The sequence below is a fragment of the Saimiri boliviensis genome, chromosome 8, assembly GCF_048565385.1.
Source record: "Saimiri boliviensis isolate mSaiBol1 chromosome 8, mSaiBol1.pri, whole genome shotgun sequence".
Lineage (NCBI taxonomy): Eukaryota > Metazoa > Chordata > Mammalia > Primates > Cebidae > Saimiri > Saimiri boliviensis.
Genome location: NC_133456.1, coordinates 117,501,682 through 117,523,711, shown reverse-complemented (window position 1 = coordinate 117,523,711; position 22,030 = coordinate 117,501,682).

Sequence of the window (22,030 nt, the reverse complement as noted above, 5' to 3'; positions counted from 1 at the left end):
CTCTGAGGTGCTGCCCTGCATCACATCCCGGTGGCTTCCAGGGCATGGAGACTGGGGAGTCAGTCCCAGGGGACAGATGAAAGGAGTTAGGTGGAACGTTCATTCTCACCACCCCTCAATGGGGAACTCCATGGGGGGGGGGCTGCCTTCCTTGACAAGCCAGGCTGTCCACATGGCTGGGCTGACCCTGAGCTTCTGTAACTACTCCCACCCCACCCTCCAGAGCTGGCAGTCACCCACCCTATTCTTGTAAGTCCCTGATTGCCTTTCAGCTTGCTGGTTTTCCTACAGCTTGCCCACCCTTTTGTAAATAGCACTTCACTAAACCCTTTCCCTTACTCCTTACTCCTTGTCAGAGCCTACTGTGTCTTTGGGGACCCTGGCTGAGCAGTAGGTGACTAACCCCATGCCTGACACATGGAATTGGCTAATTTAATGAACAAGATAAATAAAGAAACTTACAACGTGACAGCGTTTACCCTAGAAAAATCTTAAGGAAAGGGAAGTTAACTTCGTAGTTGCATATTCACACACTGAGAATGAGGAGGAGTGAGTAGACAAGAACGTGAACTTCCCTATGCAAATAAATTTGCTTTGAGACGTGGATTGCCTCATTCTTAGAGACAGAATTCAAAAGTAAAAAACCGCACAATGACTCATGCATCTGACCTCAATTTTGCCATTTTAAAATACATCTGACCTGTAAGACATATATTTAAAAAATTGACCTATTTTGTGACCTGGTTGCAGCTCTTCGGTGGACACATCAAAGGCTTGATCCAGGCGTGGCGTCTGTTCTTGAGAGAAAAGGAGGATGATGTGATTCAAAGCACAAGGGAAATTACAGTATATTTAGAGGAATACGTCGTGTGGAGCCTGTTATGCTACTTAATTTTAATCAGCATATAGGTCACCAGCTGACAGAACGATTTAATTTGGCTTCCCTAAAGTGACCTTATCTCAAGACACAATGATTTCCTTAGAAGCCTCATCCATTGTCCACAAGTAAGACCAAGGCAATAGACAGGGATCAGAGGACTACAGTCAGCCATCTTGTGAAGGGCATGAGAGGGGAGCATCAGGACCAGAGAGCCATCTTGGGGAGGGCGCGAGAGGGGAGTATCAAGACCAGTGGCTTCCAGTGTCTATATTACAGTCTGGTGATGGCTTTACCTCTCTTATCTAGACTCCTGAGTTTCTGAGTTTTTGTGATTTAGGAAGGCTGGCAGTACGTAAAACTGATAGATGCCCATCAGTAGCTCTGATTCCCAGAAGCTTCTATAGCTGGAGATGCAGGTACAAACATATAACATGCTTTTAAAAAGGAGAGAGAAGATTCCAAAAACCTTTCAGAGGCAAAGCAGGAGGATTGCTTGAGTCCAGAAGTTTGAGACTAACCTAGGAAACACAGGGAGATCTCATCTCTACAAAAACATTTTTAATTAACCAAGAATGGTGGCATGCACCCTTGTCCAGGTTACTAAAGAGGCTGAGGTGGGAGGAACACTTGTACTCAGGAGTTTGAGGCCAGCCTGAGCAACACAGGGAAGCCCCATCTCTACAAAAAATGTTAAAAGTCAGCCAGGCATGGTGGTGCACACCTGTAGTCCCAGCTACTTGGGAGGCTGAGGTGACAGAATTGCTTAAGCCTGGCAGTTTGAGGTTGCAGTGAGCTGTGATTGCACTCCAGGCTGGGCTACACAGAAAGATGCTATCTCTAATTTAAAAAAAAAAAAAAGCAATTTACTGCAGAACACTACAGCTATCACAAGAGAGTACATTGTTAATTGCTGAGTGAGGGATACAAAGGGTGGGTGCCCCAGGAGTTCGGGATCTGATGAGATCTGCACTGTTTGTACTAAGGTTTGCTTAGTATCATGATCGGCCAGCCAGAGGTTTGCTCCTAATCAGAGGTGTATTGTACCCAGGTATGAGACCATATGACATGATGTTGTGCAGGGGAAAAAAAATGTTCAATCACGAATTAGGCATTTTTAACTCTACATCAGGTTTGCTCAACAGGCTCACAGAAGCGAAGACGTTACTCACATTACCAGTTCCTATGTGAATCAGGGATTTGTGTATGAGGCTTTTTTGTTCAACCTGGCAAGTGGAATAAAATAAGAAAGAGAAAGCAAGCAGAGACATTTTATACTTTAATCAATTTTTTACCAGAATTTTGTCAAGATTAATTCTGGAGCTTCTCGGCAGCAATGGGAGAGGCTGTCACTATAGAGACGCAGGCTGTTAGCTTGTTCAGACCATGCTGATATCTTTGATCATTATGTTGTCATTAGCTTCAGAGGCTGTCTTTTTGCAGCCTCAAATATATACTTATTTATCCCACTGCCATTTACATTTCAGAAGATCCACTACACTGAGCATCCTCCATCTTCCCCATAAATTAGCCTGTGGGTTTCTGGCCTTGTTCCCTCTGCCACCCACCTGCCTTGCCACCCCCGCCCCAGATGAGCTTTCTTCTCTCTCTTCCTGTCCACAGCAACTCCACACCCAGAAAAGCACACACTGAACCGGGTCGGAGGCAAGCATGGATGTGTCTCATTTCTCAGTCATGTTTGATCTGCAATCCTTTCTTTCTATTTTTCTCGCTGTTTTTTCCTGTTTTCATCATCATCGCAAGTTTATTGACTGCTAAGTATTTGGTATATAAAAACACAAAGAGAAGCATGCACAAGCTATTGAGGACAAAGAATATTTATAAGAACAATAAAGAACGCAAATGAGATGTCCCAAGTGCTACGTGATCAGTACAAAGCAAAAGTCCTAACGGGGCTTTGAAGCAGCAGACAATGCTGCAGCTCCTCTGTGTGGCTCTCACGGAGCCGCCGGGCTCCACGGTGGCGGAGGCTGCAGCCAGGCTCAGAGGCAGGGGAAGAATGCTGAAGTCACGCAAGAACCCTGCATGTATGTTACCCCCAAGCCACTTTATCTGGGGCTTGGGAGAGGGTGAAAGGACAGGCTCCATCAAATTACCCTGGAAATTATATTTTTAAATAGAGCTTCCTGGGTCGACGTTCCCAGATGAGCTTTAGGAACAGTCACAGGTGTCACACTTCACATAATAACGTGTCACGTGGAGGCACTCCACAAACATGTCACGTGGGTCACACTCCACATGCTAATATGTCACGTGGAGGCACTCCACAAACATGTCACACTGATCACAACCACAGACATGTCACACGATCACACACCACTAACATGTCACACGGATCACACACCACACACTAATCTGTCACACAGATCACACTCCACATACTAAGATGTCACACGGATCACACTCCACACACTAACGTGTCACACGGGTCACACTCCACACACTAACCTGTCACACGGGTCACACTCCACACACTAACCTGTCACACGGGTCACACTCCACACACTAACATGTCACACGGATCACACTCCACATACTAACATGTCACATGGAGGCACTCCACAAACATGTCACATGGGTCACACTCCACACACTAACGTGTCACATGGGTCACACACCACACACTAACCTGTCACATGGGTCACACACCACACACTAAGGTGTCACACGGGTCACACTCCACACACTAACCTGTCACACGGGTCACACTCCACACACTAACCTGTCACACGGGTCACACTCCACACACTAACGTGTCACACGGGTCACACTCCACACACTAACCTGTCACACGGGTCACACTCCACACACTAACATGTCACACGGATCACACTCCACACACTAACATGTTACATCTTTCATCACTGAATAGCTGTGATTTTAGTGGGCCGCAGAGGCATCTCCTTTGAAAGACACTTTCTCTTTTCTTCATTCCTCACATAAACAGTTCTTCATCAGCTCTCAGGAGAACTCCTGTGGGTGCTTAAAATGTAGCCGTGAATAAAACAGACAGACCCTGCCTATGTGGGGCCCACAGCCTGGCTTGAGGCCATGGGAAAATAAGCATAAGCATAACAAAGAAACATGTGGTCTGCTGAAAGACAATCAGGCCAGATGGAAAATGAAAAGCAGAGGAAGAGCTGGGCACGCATGGGGAGTGAAGGGTGAAGGATGACCAGGGGTCCTCGCTGGGCACAGGAGACCCGTCAGACTCCAGGATGGGAGGCAGTGACCCATGCGGGTATACGGGGAAGAGCTTCCTTGGCAAAGCAGGCAGGATCGCAAAGCCCCAGGCCAGGAGTGCAACTGGCCCCTTGGCCAACGTGGCACGAGGTAAGAAAGTGAGGAGGGCTGTGGGGGGCAAGATGAAAGGGTTCGGGGTGTGGGAGGCAGGTCACACAACGACTAAGCCGTCTCAAGGACTCGGGCTTCCACACCGACTGAGGCTGGAAGGCTGCAAGCTTTCACTAGTGCAGTGAGCGTATGTTTTAAAGGATCATTTTAACCATGCCTCCCTCTGCCCGGGTTCCATCGAATTAATTGCTCTGCTCTGTATTGAAAATGATACTGGTTGTGTCTCATGCTCAAGTCAGCTAAAAAAAAAAAAAAAAAATTGCCATTGAATCATTTTCTGTGTTCTGCAGTTCAGATGAAGATCACTGTGCCAGGCGTTTTGCCCCATAAGAGGGCATGGGTAGAAACAAGCAAATGAAGAGACAGAGGGGGCAGGAGAATCCTGGTAAGAACCGACAATGGTCTCTAAGCTTAGGAAGGGAAAGCTGCACATAGAGCTGGGAAGAAGACCAAGAAATGGCGGAAAATAAAAGTGCTGTGGGTTTGATGGGCTGCAGGCCCCATAGGAGGGAAGGATGCCTGGCCCGTGGCCCTCGAGCCGGAGAGGCAGGGGCTGCTGTTGGAAGGGTCCATGCATGGTGCTGGAAGAGGTGGGATCCGGGATAAGACAGTTGAGGAGCTCCAGGAATGGAGGCCACGGTGTTTTGAAGATCTCCTTCGTGTCCGTTGAAACGATGAAAATTAAAACAGCAGGGGTCTTGGAGAAAGCTGCACTAATACCAACATCGTTGGGAAATGAGGGGGTTATAAAACGCTGAAGAGGCAATAGAACCCCGTGCTGCAATCATCAAAGCCGGAAGATTCAGGAAGGAGAGAGAAAGAAAGGTCCTCCGGTGTCAGCTGAGGGACAAGGAGACCATGGTCCTTCCTCCACCCCTGGAAGAAAAACGACCATCACTGTGGAAAACTCTGGGGAAAAGTGAATTCAGTCAAGAGCTGGGTGTTCACGAGGGCACAGTGAAGGCACCTGCAGACCGCGTTCACGGCTAACTAGCTGCTAAAGGATTTTGTCCCTGTCTTAGTGTTTGACCTTTTCCTTTTCTTACAGACAGTGTGAATTGATTTTCTCCGTAACAGATTTCCCTGAAGCAAAAACTACAATCCAACCATCACTGTCACTTAAACAAGCTGTGATTTATTAGTTTTAATCAGGAGGATGCCCGTAACAAAAAACACCACATGAATCAGCTAAAGAAAAATCCCAAGACATTCAGCCCTTCCTGAAAACTCCTGTGTGGTCAGCGCTGCTCCAGAATTCAGGAATCAAGCCCCGAAAAGGTCATGCAGAAGGAAAGGAGAGGTGGCCGCGCTGGTGACACAGCATGGTGCACGGACTCTGGGCGTGCATCCGCTCTCTAATTTCTATGTAAAGGAAGTGTTATTTGAAGTGGTCCCAGAGCCCTTCTTCTGGGTCATCTGCTTTTCTTCACATCCCCAAGTTTCAAGCACCTTGGTACAGGTGAACAAGAGAAAGAACAACCCACATGCATTTAAACACTTGTGTGAGTTTTCACCAACCTTCTATCCTGGGCTCAGAATTGGTTTTCCCATCCTCTCTGCATAGAGGGGTGATTTTCAGAAAAATCTGAAGTACCATTTCAGAATTACTGTCTTGCTACCTTAGCTTCTAACATGAATTAGTGATTCCTTCTTTCTCTGCACCATGGACAAAAGCTTAAGTATTAATAGCGCTTTTAAAAGCTTCACTTTCTTACCAGAATTGACTTCCTCTCTTCCTTTTTATTTCTCTTTCCTCTTCCACTGCCCTTTTCCTGTCCTTCTCTTTCTCTTCTGCTCCCCTCTCCAACACTTAGGCCCAAACGCCATGAGTCAAGGCCAAGTAAGGTGGCGGGTGGCAGCCAAGGCGAGGAGCGCAAGAACCCAGAGCAGGGACAGAAGCGAGGAAGAGGGCTCGAGGGGGAGGCCCTGTGGCTGCGGGGCTCAGGCAGGTCAGGAAAGGTGGATGCCCCATGCAGGCCATCAGGTCCCAGGCAGGGAGGAAAAGCATTCGCAGAGGGTGGGTCTCAGAATAAGGGCAGCTGACAGGGTATCAGAGCCAGAAGAGGCTGAAGAGAGTTGGCGTGGAGTCAGGGCAGCCAGGTAAGGGCTTTAGAGCTGAAGCAGTGGAATGGGACCTAGCTCTGGCCCACCACAAGATATGGGTCCTATAGATTAATAGACGATTAGATGATTGATAGATACATACATACATACATAATAGATAGGTAATAGAATAGATAAATGATAGACTAATATAAATAAATAAATATATCCATAGATAATAGATGGATCAATGATAGATAATAGATAATAGATCGAAGATAGAATAGATGACAGGCTGATAGACTATAAATAATAGACAATAAATAGATCCATAGATAATAGATGGTTAGAGGATAGCATAGATAAATGATAGATTGACAGATTATAGATAAATTGATAGCTAATAGATGGGTGATAGAATAGATAATACACTGATAGATTATAAATAATTAAACGGGTAGGTAGATGACATAGATTATAGATATAGATGATAGAAAACAGGATAGATCATGAATAAATATAATAGATGGTGAATGAATGGAGACAACAGATAATTGATGATAAATGGATAAATGATAAATGACAAATATGTATAGGGGATAGGAATGATAGAAAAATAGAAATAGATGACAGAATATATAATAGATGGATGGATAGATGGAATGGATAGAGGATTGGTGATAAAGATGATAGAATAGATGATTTGATAAATGGAGAGACAGAATAAATAGGTAGGTAGATAGATAGATAGACAGATAGATAGATAGACACCCATATATTTTCTATATGTGTATACCTTTATCTTCAGATATATAGATTTATTGATAGCTAGTTACCTGCACAGCTCATAGAGGATAGAGTAGATGATTGATAGATAAATACATAGAGAGAGGTAGAGTATCTGTAGATGATAGACTGATACATGATAGATCGATTGACAACAGATAGATGGATGACAGAACAGATAATAGATTGATGAATAGACAGATAGATAGTCGTTGTTTGTAGAATACATATGTAAAAAAACTGAGGGCTCTTTTGAGGGCAGGTTTCCCTTAAATGGTTCAGGAAACAGGAAGCTTTATGGTGCTTACATGAAACTTCTCTATAAAATTGAGATAATGTCATTTTACAAAAAAAGAAAAGAAAGGAAGATTATATCATGAGATAGTTTAACTACACATCTTTAAAAAATATTTGACAATGAAAATAAAAATTATTACCTGGAATTTTACACTAAATTTTCTTTACCAATTTAATATTTCTTTTTCACTTGTCATATACCCTTTCTAAACTTAATGTTGCACATGGCGTTTCTCTTTTTGATTCTTGACTAACCTTCATGGGTTCTGTTTTCAGTCTATGTACATATATCATTTTGACTGTTTCTCAAAAATCATATATTAAAGTCCCCTATTAATTCTGGTGCTTTCTGTCTTCTATCTAACTTTATTTCTGATATTAGGTCTCCTTTTCCGTATCTCCTAATTTTTTCTTCCCATAGGAAAAAAAAGTTTATTATTATATGTTGTTTGCAGTTTTTTTTTTTTTATGGCCAACATGTGCTAAGTATTTCAAAGGCTTATGTGTTTGCTGAGCCTTGAGTGGCCCTAAATATTTGCTGAGCCCCAAGATGTCCCATACCTTCACTAAAACATGAGTTACTTCTCAACATTGCCGAAGTGTGCTTCCCTTTGCCTGATTCTCAATGGGTACATGCAGTACTGCCTCTAAAGAAAGAGCTAGTTGCCTGTGGACAAAGCTTCCATTAAGTTGCAGTGAGGTTAAAATAACTCAGGGCAAAAATCAAAGTTCCCTTCCCAGTTTGCAAGAAGTAACAGCCAACCACGTAACTGTGCAAACAAGTCTTGTGGGCTAATGTAAACTTCCAAGGCTCCAAATCAACAAACAACAAACGAAGTCCAAGACCTAAATCTAGGGGAGATGTTCCCCACTTACAGTCATTTGAGTGTATATTTTGCTTCCCCAAAATTCTTCTCCCAAATTATTTCTCAAGCTTTGTGCCCCAAAATATATTCTAACAATCATAAATTAAATTACCCCCTCAAAACAGTATCTAACTGCCCTGTCATCCAACCTCATTTTTGACTTAGGGGCAAAACTTGTCTCTGTAAATGTAAGACATGGAGAAAACCAAATGGGAACAACTACACCATGCAGGTAAGCTGGCTCCCAACGAAGACGAGAGAGAGAGGGTAGAAATATACATTTCTAGTTTCACCTTCCAAACCCAGGTACATCAAACCCACCCACCGCAGGAGAGATATAAGTGGGTGGCAGAAGGACAAGTGTGTTACACTAATGGACGGTCCTCCACCTGGAAGGAGGCACAGGAGTAAGAGTTCTTTTCTTTCATTCCTACTTTTCTCCTCTTATAATTCAAATTTTACACCCAGTGGTATATCATGCTATTGTGCCTTTGTCTATGTCATTTCCTCCTCCTAGTACTTCTTTTTTTTTTTTTTTTGAGAAAAAGAATAATAAGAAAAAGAATAAAGAAGAGGAAGAAAGAGAAAGAGGAAGAGGGAGAGAGAATGGGGGTATTGCTTTGCTGCCCGGGCTAGAATGCAGTCTAAATATGGGTATGCCTATAATTGTCCTTAATAATGGAGACATGAAAGAAAATGAGGGAAGAGAGTAACAAACAAGGAGCCAACCAACATTTCGTTTAAACTTCTAAGTTGATATGATGTAGTACTGATAAGAGTGTATATTTTGTGTAAAGTGGAGAGTTCTATAAATGTTAATTACGTTTACTTGTTCCAGATCTGAGTTCAAGTCCTGGATATCGTTGTTAATTTTCTGTCTCATTGATCTGTCTAATATTAATGTTGAAGTCTCCCACTATTATTGTGTGGGAGTCTAAGTCTCTTTATAAGTCTTGTATATCTGGGTATTCCTGTATTGGGTGCTTGTATATTTAGGACCTTTAACTCTTCTTGTTGTTGCATTGATTCTTTTATCATTATGTAATGTCCTTCTTTGCTTCTTTTAATCTTTGTTGCTTTAAATACTATTTTATCAGAGGCAAAAATTGTAACTTCTGCTTTTTATTTATTTATTTTTGCTCTCTGGTTGGTGGGTAAGTCTCTCTCCATTCTTTGTTTTGAGTCTTTGTGTATCCTTGAATGTGAGATGGGTCTGGATGCAGCATACAGTTTTAGTTTTTTGTCCAAATTGCCTGTCTTTGAACTGAGGAATTTAGTCAATTTAAATTTAGAATTAATAATGATATATGTGAGTTTAATACTGTCATTTAATATTAGCTGGCTATTTTGCCCATTAGTTGATGTAAATTCTTCATTATATTGATGTTCTTTACTTTTTGGTATTTTTTAGAAAGGCTGATACTGTTTGTTCCTTTCTATGTGTAGTGGTTCTTTCAGAAGCTCTTGTAAAGCAGGCCTGGTGGTGATGAATTCTCTGAGTGCTTGCTTGTTCACAAAAAACTTTATTTTTCCTTCACCTATGAAGCTTAGTTTGGCTGGATGTGAAATTCTTGGTTGAAAGTTCTTTTCTTTAAGGATGTTGAGTATTGGTCCCCACTCTCTTCTGGCTTGTAGGGTTTCTGCTGAGAGATCTGCTGTGAGTCTGATAGGCTTCCCTTTGTGGGTAACCTGACCTTTCTCTCTGGCTGCCCTTAGTATTTTCTCCTTCATTTCAACCCTGGTGAATCTGACGATTATGTGCCTTGGAGCTGCTCTTCTTGACGAATATCTTTGTGGTGTTCTCTGTATTACCTGGAGCTGAATATTATCCTGCCTTACTAAGTTGGGAAAATTTTCCTGAATAATATCCTGAAGCATATTTTCCAGCTTGGATTCATTCTCTTCGTCACATTCAGGTACACCTATCAAGCGTAGATTAGGTCTTTTCACATAGTCCCATATTTCTTGGAGACTTTGCTCGTTCCTTTTTATCCTTTTTTCTCTAATCTTGTCTTCTTGTTTTATTTCATTGAGTTGGTCTTCGACCTCTGATATCCTTTCTTCTGCTTGATCAATTCGGCTGTTAAAACTTGTGCATACTTCACGTAGTTCTCGTATTGTGTTTTTCAGTTCCATCAATTCACTTATTTTCCTCTCTAAATTTTGTATTCTTGTTGACATTTCGTCAAACCTTTTTTCAAAGTTCTTAGTTTCTTTAGATTGTGTTAGCACAAGTTCTTTTAATTCACAGGAGTTTCTTATTATCCACGTTTTGAAGCCTGCTTCTGTAATTGGAACACACTCGTTCTCCATCAAGCCTTGTTTCGTTGCTGATGAGGAACTGGGATCCCCTGCTGAGGGAGAGGTGTTCTGATCTTGGGTATTCTCAGCCTTTTTTGGCTGTTTTCTTCCCTTCGTTATAGATTTATCTATCTGTGGTCTTTATAATTACCGTCTTTGTAATTGGGTTTCTGAGTGGACGTCCAACTTATTGATTCTCAGCGCCGAAATCTGAGCAACCCACTGCGCTGACCAAATCAGCGGCGTTAAGATTGATGGTGCCTTTCTGACTCTGCACCAAGAACCGACGCTCCGAGGCGCCGGCAAAACTGCCTCGCCGGTCACAACAGTCGCGCTGGCGACCCGTGGGGCTCCTCCGCTGGGAATCTCCTGGTAAGTGAGCAACAAGAATTCATGTGAAGGTGTGGCGTCCTCTCGTTCTTTGCGTTTTCAGTGGGAGCTACAATCCCGAGCTGCTAGTGATCAGCCATCTTGGATCTCTCTCCTGTTTGCAGTTTAATAATAAAAATATTTCTAAATATAAATTTTATTTGGAGTACAACATTTACTGGATAGCATGTGTTTGAAACGTAATATTATACTTAGTTTCTGCTTTTTATAAAATTACAACTGCTGTTTTCTCATTGAATCAAGAATTGTAGGTGTTTCTGCAAAATTTTGCAAATTGGTTCTTTTCTTGTTAATTGCTAGTTTTAGTATAGCTGAGCAGTGGTTTCTGCATACACTTTATTCTTTGAGATATTTAATTCATGTTTTTGAGTCCATGTTTTGTTTATATTGCAAATACATTTGGAAAGAAACTGTATTCTTCTTACCATGAACAATGTTTTATATCCATCTATTGAATTTAGCCTGGTAACTACATTACTTCAGCTGTCTAGGATCAGTTTACATGGTTTATTTTCTAGATTTGCCAGAAAAAGAGAGCTTCCATTATAATCGTAGTTTAATTTTTTAACAGTTCTTGTTGATACTATGATATTTAGTAAGTAAATATTTTTAAGTATTTTCTCTTCAAGGGAGATGAAATCTTTTTGCTTTGAATTCAGTTTTTTCTAATTTATTTAAATCTGTGAATTATTTTATTTACATGTGCACAGTATTATTTACTAGTTTTTAAATTTTTATCTCTTCCTTGCCTTGTTTTCTTAGATTTCCTGGTAAATAATACATTGTGTTTCTTGCTCAATATGAGAATTGTCTTTTAATATCATGAAAATGAATCTACTCAGTATATCTTGACAGTTGTCATAACTATGATCCACTATGTTTCATCATTTAACACTTTCTCACTATTAATTCTTGTACTTTCCTATGTTCTGATGCATTTCTCAAATCTCCCAAGACTTTTTTTGTTTTTCTCAAGTTATTTGCAATTAATTCAGTTTTTCTGTTTGTTTTGTTTTGTTTTGTCTGTCTGTCCCCCAGGCTGAAGTGCAGTGGCGTGATCTCATCTCACTGCAACTTCCGCCTCCCAGGTTCAAGCAATTCTCTTCCTCAGCCTTCCAAGTAGCTGGGATTACAAGAAGCGCCACCACCACACCTGGCTAATTTCTGTATTTTTAGTAGAGATGGGGTTTCACCATGTTGGCCAAGATGGTCTCAATCTCTTAACCTCTTGAGCCACCCACCTCAGCCTCCCAAAGTTCTGGGATTACAGGCACGAGACATGCTACCTAGCCAATGCGGTTTCTTTTTTATCCTACAATTATGTAAAGTGTGTTTTAAGTCCTTTTCTCTACATCAAGAACATGAACTACTCTGATGCTAACTCTCCCGTGATGCACAGCCATGCTTTGCAATGGTCCTGTTCTCCAGCATTTATGCAGTGACAGGAAAACTGCTGGGGCGGTCTACCTCTTCTTTATCAAAGGCCATCGTCCTGATTAGCAACCCACAGCAGCAAGCCCTCGTCTGTCTACATGAATGAATCCTAGGAGTAAACTTAGTCACTCTATGTGCAGGCATCTGGCACTTTTTAGAAGCCTTCATTGTATCCCTGGCTCCCTGATCTGAACCCTGAGTCTTGTCTAACTTTCAGAAAAAAGATCTTACAGGTATGTGTTTAAAGACTGAGCTACAGTTGTCAGGTGGAAAACCACAGGTTTTACCAGGAAGTCTAAGCATGGCAACCAAACCTTCTCTGCTAGAATCTTTTGGGCTTTTGTCTTCCATATGAGCTGGCATCCAGTGTTAGGGGGCGTGTCTGCCATTCTGCCTGGACCCCACAACACAGCTGCGACATGCATTGTTGGTTTTGCTGAGCTGGGTTTGGTGGGATCAACGGTGAACGAGGATCAGGTCAGGAGCGGGGGCCAGCCTCCCTGCGTTCAGAGCTAAGCACTGCCCTAGTTCCTGCTGCCTTGAGCCTGGTGGATGGCAGGTCCTGGGATTCTGGGAGAAATCCATCTACTATGTGCCTTGGTGGACCCTTGCCAAGCCTCACTGGGGTCACTGGGCTTTCTCATGGTCTGTTCTTACCATTTCATAGCCTCAGATATGGTGAAGGATCTGGCTTTTCCACAACACTGTTTTCCAGTGATTTTAGAATTTTTTTTCATATTTTTACATTTTAGAATCAGTTGTAATAAAAAAATAAATAAATGAAGATGGGGAAAGGTCTCCAATGCACATCTTAAAACTTAGTATCTCTTCTCAGCTGGACACTAATGCTCCTTTCTCTAAGACCCCCAGTGAAGTTGAGACCACAAATATCTGTCTTTCCTGAAGCACAGATGTCAGTTCCTTCAGAACCATGAATATCCCTCTTTCCTGAAGCACAGATGTTAGTTGCAGTGGATCGCTGCAGAACGCCAGCCTGATATTCCATGGATGGTGTTTTAACCAGCCTAAAGGATCGCTTTAAAAAGCACTAACGAGTAGCCAATGGGGCTTTCTACATTGAGTGAAGTATGGATGCCCTTTGCGTAATTATCATGCGTTTGAGCAGTTTCTCTTTTGTATTTAGGTCTCAGTGGGTAAATTCCTTGTCTCTTGCCAACATTTACAAATGGTCTCAATAAACTAGGAAGAGTCACTGTTCTTTATGCTCTCTCCCCTCTTCAAGAGCCTGCAATTACCCACGATCCTGTCCTTCTTACAGGCCTGGAAAACGACAGAGGGGTCTAGCTTTTTCCGTGGGAGAGTAGAGTTTTGAGAAAGAATCTGAAGAAATGTCATCTAAAACTGACAAATTGCGGTAACTGGTGATTCAAACAAACAGGGCTAGAGATTAACACCCAAGAGAAAAAGAAATTGAGCAAAATACTTATTCGAGTTGTCAGGATTAGAGCTGCCAGAAATGGCCCAGCCATAGAGTTACCAGCACAAGATTGACAGGTTGTAAACACCGGCAGGCCCCATCAGGGCACCAGAAAATTGACACGGAAGGGCCACGCACAAGAAGGAACCAGAGCTTGAGATTTAAGTTTCTGAGACCACAGCACGGGGCCACATGGTATTCTCTGAAAAGCCCGTGTTCTTGCCTTTCCTGTAACCAGGACACTGTCCACTGGTGCCCCTTCATTACAAAACCCGGTAAGTCAACGGCTCTGTCACTTGTTCCAACACTGGCCTCCACTCCCAGACACCCCCTCCTACCACCATGCATGCAAGATGGCCAGAAAGCATTTGTTTGATGACTAAATCTTTTATGTCCTATTAAATTCCCGTTTGCATTTTTTAGCAATTCCTCTTTGTAATTCAATGTATTGATCAAAAAGTGGTTTCTGTCTGTTGAGAGAAATGGAACTACGCGTCTAGCTTGTTTGTTTCTGTTTCTTAATGTTTTGTACTTTTGCATTATTCATGCACCCAGAGGCTCTGCATGATGGCTACATTTTTATAAATCCCCCAGATAAATAAGTAATACCCTATTTAGAAAAGCTCCTTTGGTTTACCTAGGACTTCGGCTGTGGGTGTCTGATAAGTCACATCTAGGAACTCACACCAATGGACAGCAATTGTGGGAACCCCTGTCATGCTTCAAACATTAAAAATAAAAATCAGAGCCACCCCATGTGTGCAGCATTTCTGTTGAGGTATCCCTTTTAGCTCCAGCCAGAAATGCATGTCACTCATAAATTCTAGAGAGCATACAGATGACTGAATGATAAATGACCTATAGAAGACTCTTTAAAAAAATAAAGACTTTTTAAAAAAGTATTTCCCCTGTAGCACATGAGGTTCATAGATGCTACAGTGGGATTCGGGAGGGCTGACTTGGTTTCCTGATTTTGCTTGTCCTGAACTTCTGTTACTGGTCAAAGGAAAGGAGAGTTTGAATTTCCCATTGATGTCATCTGCATTCATCTAATTTTTGGAAACTTGCTCAGCTCTCCACTAATCGAGATACACACGAGTATCCTGCCAAATTCTACCAAATCTCTGCCTTCCACGCATAGCAGTATCTCCCCCAAAGACACCAGATGGAACTCTGATACTATGACACGTGTGACCTGCCATGCAATCAAACTCATTTGGAAGGATTCATGCAACGTTCGGAGAGTCTCCTCCTTTGCGGGCGATCTCATGTCTGCTCGTGGGCAGGGCAGCTCTCCGTGACAACTTGCACTGGGCAGCCAGTTCTGCAGTTCCCTCCTAACTTGATGGCATGACAAAGACCTTGGCTGTCTGGATTCTTCCACTCCTCCCCAAGAACGCCTCTCTTTATGAAGCACATTTTATGCACAATCCCTTCTTCCCTCTCTTTTGTGCTGAAAAGCATTGAACTTTCCCTTAGTTTCACTTTGGCTTAAGATCAATATTTCGACTGAATTCATATCTTTGATATATAGCATTTCACTGGGAGAGTATAAGAAGCCATATATTATTTTGCTCTTAAGAAAAATGGGAATCTGATCTGGAGATTACCTGCTAAGCGGTTGTGAGGATTTATTTGAATTCCCCTAAGAACCTGTTAGTGTATAATTTGTTGCGCAGGATTTATGGCTCTCCCAGGAGATTTCATTCACCGCGTGAGAACACTTCCCTGACATGTCAAAGATGCGCCAGTGTGCCTGGGACCTTCGCGTATTCACAATGGGCTGCCTCGCCTCTCCTCATGAAAATGTGGCTGCTGGGCAAAGACCTGCCTCAGAGATGTGCCCACATGAGACCTAACGGGCACACTTCTGCTGAGGAGCCCATTTCCATATCTAAATTCATCGTATTTTAGAATGCAACCCAAGTTGGCCCTAATATTCTGTTTTCTCAAATCTCTAAAATAAATGTTATAACAGAAAGGTCTCTGGGCTTTATTGATGTAAATATATTGTAGCATATTCAATGTCAGAAAATATGCATCATTCAGAACATATTATTTAAAACAGAATCAGGATTCACATTTTTCAAGCATATGTTTTAAGTTACAAAATATATAAAACTCTTGAGAGTGGAATAGTTTAGTTCTGTTTCCCCCACACATTCAGAGTGGCCCAGGTCTTCCTGAGACATGCTCTTCAGCCTAAATTACAGTCAAACCTTATTAATTCAGAAAAGAGCTCTTGTAACCCATAATTAGGAGGACAGGAGCTGAGCTAAAATTGACCTTTATCTCCACCATCAGATTACTGAAAAAACAAATTTTTAACAATACTCCAGGGGCAATGTCCAGGTACTCAAGGTCAACTGCTTTCCGGCAATTTGGAAACGCCTCAACAATGAGGAACAAAACACCACAATAAAAAAAGTATAAAAAGGACATTTAAAAAGCACCAACTCTGATTATAATGAATTGCATTTACACATCCAAGCATGGAGTGTTAGATCTAAGGAGACATTCAGAAATTCAGTCTGACCAATTTCACTAAAGCCGTTACCCAAAAAATTATTTTTTGTCACACACGTGGCTTAAAAAAAGTTACATTTCTCCCTTGGCTTCTAAGTACATTAAATTTAATTGTAGATTGAAAGTGGGTTTTTTTGGTTTTTGTTTTTTGTTTTTTTGTCAAAAAACGACAGATGCTGGCAAGGCTGTGGAGAAAAGGGAAAGCTTATACACCGTTGGTGTGACTGTAAATTAGTTCAAATACTGTGGAAGACAGTGTGGCAATTTCTCAAAGACCTTCGAATCAGAAATACCATGTGACCCAACAGTACCATGACTAGGTATATACCTGTAAAGACACATGCACGTGTATGTTCATTGCAGCACTATTCACAATAGCAAAGACATGAAATCAACCCAAATGCTCATCAATGATAGACTGGATAAAGAAAATGTGGCACATATACACCACGGAATACTAAGCAGCCATAAAAAGGAATGAGATCATGAATGAGATCACGGGAGAGGCCTCAGAAACCTTGCAGAAACTAGACGCAGACTGCAGCAGTTAATTGCTGCGACACTCAAAGGCGGCTCTCAGGAAGAGGAGATCATCTGCCTGGATGAGCCTCCCATTCTTGCTTGACAAGCAGCCTGGTCTCTCCCAGCTGAGTTTAGGGCCACAGAGCCCTCAGATGACTGGCTTAGAATGACCTCCATGTTCACGAGGCTGAACCCTCGAGAGCTCTCCCTGACATCCTCTCCTCCCTCAGAGCCCATGGAGCCTCTGCGGGAACAAAGCAGGCATGAACTGTGTTGAGAACTGATTCCTGGGAACAAGAATCCACAGGAGCCCCAGAGCTGGGGATGGGGTTCTTTTTTCCTTAATGAAGTGGATATACAGTCAGACACTCAATACTGTGATAATCCCGTGTTTTCTATTCACTGGTTGAACACAATATCTGGAGTCCGAAAAAACCAATCCCAGTGGGAGACAACCTTGCTGAATAAAGACCAATTCATGCAGGTTTTGGAATGAGCTGCACCTAACAGAGTCTGAGAAATGAGAATTAAGAAAACCTGGGGATGTTGACGTTCCAGGTTAAGAAAATGCTGTTTTCCTTTTACTTTCAGTTAAACAATAAACTTTGACTTTGTTTCTCAAAATATTTCTGGTTACAGAAGTTTCTCTGATTTATTAAGACTTTTGCTCCAAACAGACAGACCCTTGGTCAGCCCAAAATGAAAAAGGGAACCCACGCAGCAGACCCACGTGTCTCACCACGGGAAGGTCAATATCACGGGGGTTGTCTTCACCTCCCATCTACCCAACTGCTTTGCCCTTTCCCTCTCTTGCGGGCCGCTCTGTTTGCTTCCTAAGCATGAGGCTGGAAGTGACCTCCACCAACCCCTGCGAGGGAATGGCTGCCCACCCCTGCGACCCCCTAGACACAGCCCACATCCCAGGAGGGGCAAAGATGGTGCCAGATCAGGCCAAGATGGCGCCTGCAGCCACCAACATGTCTTCCTTTGTTGCTTCCTTAAACTAAGAAATGAAAAGATCTCGACGTGCTTTAGGGCCAGTTTTCTCAACCTCACCACTGCTGGTGGCACTGGGGCCTGGATGACTCTGTGGGGGGCTGTCCTTTGCACTGTGGGACACTCAGCAGGTTCCTGGCTCCACCCACCCAGTGCCAGCAACACCCCTCTGTTTAAGTACCAAAAATGCCAACAGACATCACCAAATGACGCCAGAGAAGCAGCCTCTGCCCCAGCTGGGAACTACTGCTCTAGGGTCATAGACACCTGGGTTGACGCTCTATCCCCTGACATCCTTCCGATTTCAGGGAAATTAGTTCATTGCTTTGTGCCTCTCTTCATCTGTAAGCTAAATCTAATACCAAATCATTGCAGTACTTAACTAATGGAAATAAAAATTGACTTAATGAAACAATGCAGACAAAATCTTTAACATGACAACACGGGATAAACATTCTAAGGTTATAGCTGTTGTTTACAAAATAAATGCAAATCACAAGCAAATTCTTTTATTTCATGAGAAACATTTTACGCATCATTCTACTGCCCATGTGTGGTAAATCATAGTCATTCTCTTTAGGGAAAAGCTGAGTTAAAATGTATTTGATTTATAGAAGTCTTGCCACACTTTTCTTATGAACATCAAAAACTATTACATATTGATATATTTATTTCCTTTACACTTCTTCAGGTTTTCATTTCTAGGGAGGCTTAAACATTGTATTAGCATTGTTAAATTTATTGCCTCCAAAATATTACCTCTTCAAAAACTTTTCAAAATGGAAGAGATGAAAGAATTTAAAATGAAGGATGTGAGAGAGATAAGTTTTTAACTGGCTTTGAATTAAAACAAAATGATGAAAGTCTGAGATGAGAAAGCTACAAACAAATATCTGAAGGTAGAGAAATCTGGTGCTTCTGCAGTGAAGGTATGAGAGAGCTTCTCCTTGGCTGACTCCAGCCCGGGGTCTCCTTAAAAAATCATTTTACACCAATTTCTAGGAAACTCAGAAAATCCCCTTCAGATGTAACCTGGAGCTCAGCATGAATTTATTGGCATTTTCCCAGCTTGAGTGCTGGATAGCCACCTGCCCAGCTCACCAGCAGCACAGAGCTGTCAGTCACTTTGGAACTGCTGCCTGGGGTGTGGCTGCCACCCCCTTAGCACAGGGTTCCTCACCCAGGTGAGGCCCCAAGGAAAGTGGTAAGACCCCACACAGGCACACTATCAAAGCACATCACCCAATTGTTAATAGATGCTTTACCCCAAGGACTCCCCAAAGTTCCCAGGAGAGGCTATCCCGACCCTCCCGTCCCCCCTCAACCCACCCGCAACAGCTCAGGCTCCAGGAGCACACCTGCAGGAGGATAAGAATGAGGCCTGTCGGGAGTGGGTCCAGCAGCACCACGGAGGAGCCGCTGCCACATGCAGAGCACCGAGCTGGACTTGGGAGATGAGCCAGCCTCGGTGACGCCGCAGCTCAGGAACACTGGCCTGGAGGTGGTGTTTTTCAGTCACAGACACTGCAGTCACAGACGACTGGAGAGAAAGAAACGCTTGCTTTATTTTCTCAATTTACTGTCTCGCCTTCCATAAATAAAGTAACAATAAACCAACCTAGTTTAATTATTTGCTTCATAGAAGCTGGTATTTATTCAAAGCTTAACATGTCCTAAGCTCTTGGCAAAAATACTTTACATGGATTACGTCCTTTTATCCTCCAAAAATAGTGATTTAGGTCTACTTCATCCCTATTTTCAGATGAGGGCATTGAGACCATGAGAAGTTAGGAACACATTCAGTGTCCGGCAGGGAGGGATGAAGTCGGGACACCAGATGCAAAACCAGAACGCACAGGAGGTGTCCAGGGAAGAGGAAACACAGCTGATCCCACCTCCATGAGCTTAGAATCTAGCTGGAGAGAAAAAAGCTGTGGTTACCCATCTCGTATATGTATTAAACGAGCACCTGCTCCCCAAAAATATGTACCATGATTATATGCCAGTATCTCACACTGTCGCCCAGGCTGGAGTGCAGTGGCACCACCTTGGCTCGCTGCACCCTCCACCTCCTGGGTTCAAGCGATTCTCCTGCCTCAGCCTCCGGAGTAGCTGGAATTACAGGTGCGTGCCGACATGCCTGGCTAACTTTTTGTACTTTTAGTAGATACGGGGTTTCACCTTGTTAGCCAGTATGATCTTTATCTCCTGACCCAGTGATCCACTTGCCTCAGCCTCCCAAAGTGCTGGGAATACAGGCATGAGCCATCATGCCCAGCTGTATAATATTTTAAAAAGAACAACAAGGAGAGAAAACTGTGAAACAGAAAGGTCACGTGCAAAATAATTTATACTATCAACCAGCAGTGTAGCCATAGGAAGGGTGTGGCAGTGATGAAGCCATTTCTCCTGCTGTGTGGACGCTGTGGCATTTGACTTTGATGTTTATTTGGTTTTTTGTCAAACTGTGAGCTCATGGAAGCTGAAACTTCATGGTGCTAATCTCTGAATTTCCAACACCTCCCACCATGCTGGGTAAACAGTAAATGTTCGGTAAATGTTGCATTGAGTGAAAAAAGACACAGGTCATTCCTGCGCAGTGGTGAGAACCAAGCTCTCATTTTGCTCACTTTATGTGGCGTGAAGTGGCTTAGACATGGCTTTGTACACAAAAGAGCATGACACGCGGCAGCTGGAAGAACACGAGGCTGAACGGCCTCCTGTTCAGTGTCCTCTGAGTGAGCTTGGCAAGGCTCTGACCTCTCCAAACCCAGCATCCTCACATTCAGTATGGACACAGCCATGCCTGGATCAGATGTAATAACGCCCATCAATCGCTCAGCACGGATCTCGTGTTCGTTCACCAGGGCTGCCACAGCAAACGCCATAGACAGGGCAGCGTCTACAACAGAAAGTCATTTCCCACTGTCCTGGAGGCTGGAAGCCTAAGGTCAAGGTGTCAACAGAGCTGGTTCCTCCTGAGGCCTCTCTCTGTGGCTTGCAGATGGCAGTATCTTCTCCCAGTGTCCTCACGGCGCCAGCCCTCTCCATGTCTGTCCCTCTGAGGGTGTCTGTGTCTCAGTCTCTTCTTATGAGGGTACCAGGCCAAGTGGACTAGGGTCTCCCATGACCTCATCTTACCATAATCACCTCTTTACAAGCCCTGTCTCCGGCTGGACACAATGGCTGACGCCTATAATCTTAGCACTTTGGGAAGCCAAGATAAGTAGATCACCTGAGGTCAGGAGTTCGAGACTAGCCTGGCCAACATGTTGAAACCCCGTCTCTACCAAAAACACAAAAATTTGCTGGGCATGATGGTGTGTACCTGTAATCCCAGCTACTCGGAAGGCTGAGGCATGAGAATTGCTTGAACTCAGGAGGCGGAGGTTGCAGTGAGCTCAGATCATGCCAGTGCACTCCAGCCTGGGCAAAGGAGCGAGACTCCTTCTCAAAAAGAAAAGAAAAGAAAAGAAAAGAAAAGAAAAGAAAAAGAAAAAAAACCCTGTCTACAGATAAAGTCATACTCTGAGGTCCTGGGGGTTAGGACTTCAACATAAAATTTGGGGGAATGCAGTTGACCCCGTAACACCCTGATATATGGAATGGCATTGATCAATAACAGTATTATTCATAAATACGACTTTTGAATGAATCATTTTTTATTCCTGTAGTCATCTTTTTTTTTTAATTTATTCACTTCTGCACTAAAAATACAGGAGTCAGTGGCCTTCTGCGTATTCAGTAAGATCAGCTCCCAGCCCTGCAAGGAGCTCCCTTTCGGGCTGGGGAGACAGAGTCGGCCGCCGAGGTGGGAACGGCACCATCCCGCGCCGTCACGAAGCTGTGAAAGCCTAGTGTACATGAACAGCTTCTAGCGTCTTAATCAGATAAAATGAGCAACGAAGTTTCCCCGACACATTCGATGCATACATAATTGTCACCCTGCCGCATGCTAATTAAGCATCAGTCCTAAGTCATTTTCCAAATGACTATGATTGGAATGACGCTTGCACAGCCACCCCCCGTGTTCAGGGGAGCAGAGCAGGGCTTTGGCGGGAGATGGGGTGGAAGAGGAAACTCCTCTGAAGCCCCCCCACGGGGAGCTGGTGGCCCACGACCCCAGGAGGCAGCCTCATGGGCAGCATCTCCGCCAGTGAACGCTCACGGCCTGGAGTC